Below are 4,288 nucleotides of genomic sequence, written 5' to 3'. Positions count from 1 at the left end.
GCCAGAGAGCTCAGCTCAATTGCAATAGTATTGCCAACTATGTCAGTAATCCCAAATAAAATCCTACTATTTCACTTTAAACAGTGTCAGAATAATTTCTTATTTGAGATACCAACAAAAACTCAAACTTGAGATCTTTTTTCTGGAATTAGATGGGCTTCAGGGCTTCACTGCTCACTTTTGTTGTATCATCCACAGAGCTATACGCAAATTCTTTGAACATTTTGGAGAAGATTCTTCTAAAAAGTTACTTCCTCAATGGCATTACATACTTGGGATTTAACAGGAAACAACTACAAAAATCAGGAAGTTCTTTCAACATGTATTAATATATTACATACTAAGCTCTAAAAACCACCAGGCCATTCAGTCAGTTCAATTTGTTGCTCAGTCATGTCCGATAGTTTGTGACCCCATGGACTGCAGCTCACCAGGCTTCCCTGTCAATCACCAACTCCTGGAACTTCTTCAAACTCATGTCCATCAAGTCGGTGATGCCATCCAGCGATCTCATCCTCTGTCGTCCCCTTCTCCTCCTGCCTTCAATCTTTCTCAGCATCAGAGTCTTTTCCAATGAGTCAGTTCTTCGCATCAGATGGCCAAAGTATTAGAGTTTCAGCTTCAGCATCAGTCCTTCCAGTATTATTCAGGACTGATTTGCTTTAGGATGGAATGGTTTGATCTCCTTGCACTCCAAGGGACTCTCAAGAGTCTTCTCCAACACCACAGTTCAAAAGCATCAATTCTTCAGCACTCAACTTTCTTTATAGTCCAACTCTCACATCCATACGTGACTACTAGAAAAACCATATCTTTGACTAGATGGACCTTTGTTGGCAAAGTAATGTCTCTGCTTTTTAATATGCTGTCTAGGTTGGTCATAACTTTCCTTCCAAGGAGCAAGCATCTTTTAATTTCATGGCTGCAGTCACCATCTGCAGTGATTTTGGAGCCCAAGAAAATAAAGTCTGTCACTGTTACCATTGCTTCCCCATCTATTTGCTATGAAATAATAGGACCAGATGCCATGATCTCAGTTTTTTGAATGTTGAGTTTTAAGCCAGACTTTTCACTCTCCTCTTTCACTTTCATCAAGAGGCTTTCTACCATAAGTGTGGTGTCATCTGCATATCTGAGGTTATTGATATTTCTCCCAGCAATCCTGATTCCAGCTTATGTTTCATCCAGCCTGGCATTTTGTATGATGTACTCTGCATAGAAGTTCAATAAGCAGGATGACAATACACAGCCTTGATGTACTCCTTTCCCAGTTTGGATCCAGTCCATTGTTCCATGTCTGGTTCAAGCTGCTGCTTTTTGACCTGCATACATGTTTCTCATGAGGCAGGTCAGGTGGTCTGATATTCCCATCTCTTTAAGAATTTTCCACAGTTTGTTGTGATCCACACAGTCAAAGGCTTTGGCCTACTCAATAAAGCAGAAATAGATGTTTCTCTGGAACTCTTTTTCAATTATCAAACGGATGTTGGCAATTTGTTCTCTGGTTCCTCTGCCTTTTCTAAATCCAGCTTGTACATATGTAAGTTCTCGGTTCACATACTGTTAAGCCTGGCTTGGAGAACTTTGAGCATTACTTTGCTTGTATATGAGATGACTGCAATTGTGTGGTAGTTTGAATAATTGCTGGCATTGTCTTTCTTTGGGATTGGAATGAAAACTGAACTTTTCCAGTCCTGTGGCCACTGCTCAGTTTTCCAAATTTGCTGGCATATTAAGTGCAGTACTTTCACAGCATCATCTTTTAAGATATGAAATAGCTCAACTGGAATTTCATCACCTTCACTAGCTTTGTTTGTAGTGATGCTTCCTATGGCCCCCTTGACTTTGCATTCCAGGATGTCTGGCTCTAGGTGAGTGATCACATCATCATGGTTATCTGGGTCATGAAGATCTTTTTGGTATAGTTCTTCTGTGTATTCTTGCCACTTCTTCTTAGAATCTTCTGCTTTGTTAGGTCCATACCATTTCTGTCCTTTATTGTGCCCATCTTTGCATGAAATATTCCCTTGGTATCACTAATTTTTTTGAGAAGATCTCTAGTCTTTCCCATTCTATTGTTTTCCTCTGTTTCTTTGCATTGATCACTGAAGGCTTTCTTATCTCTCCTTGCTGTTCTTTGGAACTCTGCATTCAAATGGGTATATCTTTCCTTTTCTCCTTTGCCTTTAGCTTCTCTTCTTTTCTCAGCTATTTGTAGGGCCTCCTCAGACAACCATTTTGTCTTTTTACATCTTTTTCTTGGGGATGGTCTTGATTACTGCTTCTTGTACAATGTCACAAACCTCTGTTCATAGTTCTTCAGGCACTCTGTCTATCAGATCTAATTTCTTGAATCTATTTCTCACTTCCACTGTATAATCATAAGGGATTTGATTTAGGTCATAACTGAATGGTCTAGTAGTTTTCCCTACTTCCTTCAATTTAAGTCTGAATTTGGCAATAAGAAGTTCATGTTCTGAGCCACAGTCAGTTCTCAGTCTTGTTTTTGCTGATTGTATAGAGCTTCTTCATCTTTGGCTGCAAAGAATATAATCAATCTGGTTTTGGTATTGACTATCTGGTGATGTCCATGTGTAGAGTCTTCTCTTGTGTTCTTGGAAGAGAGTATTTGCTATGACCAGTGCGTTCTCTTGGTCTTTTCCCTGCTTCATTTTGTACTCCAAGGCCAAGTTTGCCTGTTATTCCAGGTATCTCTTGACTTCCTACTTTTGCATTCCAGTCCCCTATGATGAAAAAAGACATCTTTTTGGCATGTTAGTCCTAGGAGGTCTTATAGGTCTTCATAGAACCATTCAGCTTCAGTTTCTTCAGTGTTAGTGGTTGGGGCATGGACTTGGATTACTGTAATATTGAATGGTTTGCTTTGGAAACAAACAGAGATCATTCTGTCATTTTTGAAACTGCACCAAAATACTGCATTTCAGACTCTTTTGTTGACTATGAGGGCTTCTCTATTTCTCCTAAGGGATTCTTGCCCACAGTAGTAGATATAATGGTCATCTAAATTAAATTTGCATATTCCCTCCATTTTAGTTCACTGATTCCTAAAATGTAGATGTTCACTCTTGCCATCTCCTGTTTGACCACTTCCAATTCACCTTGATTCACGGACCTAACATTCCAGGTTCCTATTCAATACTGTTCTTTACAGCACTGGACTATTTCCATCACCCGTCACATCCACAACTGGGCGTTGTTTTCTCTTTGGCTCTGTCTCTTCATTCTTCCCAGAGTTATTGTTCTACTCTTCTCCAGTACCATATTGGGCACCTACCGACCTGGAGAGTTCATCTTTCAGTGTTATATTTTTTTGCCTTTTCATATTGTTCATGGGGTTCTCAAGGCAAGAATACTGAAGTGGTTTGCCATTCCCTTCTCCAGTGGACCACGTTTTGTCAGAACTCTCCACCATGACCCGTCCATCTTGGGTGGCCCTACACAGTATGGCTCATAGTTTCATTGAGTTAGACAAGGCTGTGGTCCATGTGATCAGTTTGATTCGTTTTCTGTGACTGTCGTTTTCATTCTGTCTGTCCTCTGAGGGATAAGGATAAGAGGCTTATGGAAGCTTCCTGATGGGAGAGACTGACTGTGAGGAAATATGGGTCTTGTTCTGATGGACGAGGCCATGCTCAGTAAATCTTTAATCCAATTTTCTGTTGATGGACTGGGCTGTGTTTCCTCTCTGTTGTTTGCCCTGAGACCAAACTATGGTGAAGGTAATGAAAATCATGGTGACCTCCTTCAAAAGGTCTTGTGCATGCACTGTTGTATTCAGTACCCCTGGCCCTGCAACAGGCCACTTGACCCACGCCTCCACCGGAAACTCTTGGACCCTCACGGGCAAGTCTGGGTCAGTGTCTTGCGGGGTCACTGCTCCTTTCTCCTGGGTCCTGGTGCGCACAAGGCTTTGTTTGTGCCCTCCAAGAGTCTGTTTCCCCATCCTGTGTAAGTTCTGTAATCAAATCCCACTGGCCTCCAAAGTCAAATTGCTTGGGGTTTCTCAGCCCCTTTGCCAGATCCCCAGGTTGGGAAATCTGTTGTGGGTCCTAGAACTTTCTTAACAGTGCAACAGTTTATTTGTTATAATTGTTCTGCACTTTGTGGGTCATCTGCTCAGCAACTCTATGGTGGGGTTACTGGCGACCTCCTCCAAGAGGGCTTATGCCACTTGTTTTGTGACCCAGTTAGGCTGAACCCAGAGCCCCTGCCCCTGTGACCAGCCACTGCTGACCCGTACCTCTGCAGAGATACTCAAACACTCAAA

This window comes from Giraffa tippelskirchi, chromosome 5, assembly GCF_054371585.1.
Source record: "Giraffa tippelskirchi isolate mGirTip1 chromosome 5, T2T-mGirTip1v1.2.pri, whole genome shotgun sequence".
Taxonomy (NCBI): Eukaryota; Metazoa; Chordata; class Mammalia; order Artiodactyla; family Giraffidae; genus Giraffa; species Giraffa tippelskirchi.
This window is presented reverse-complemented; position numbering follows the sequence as displayed.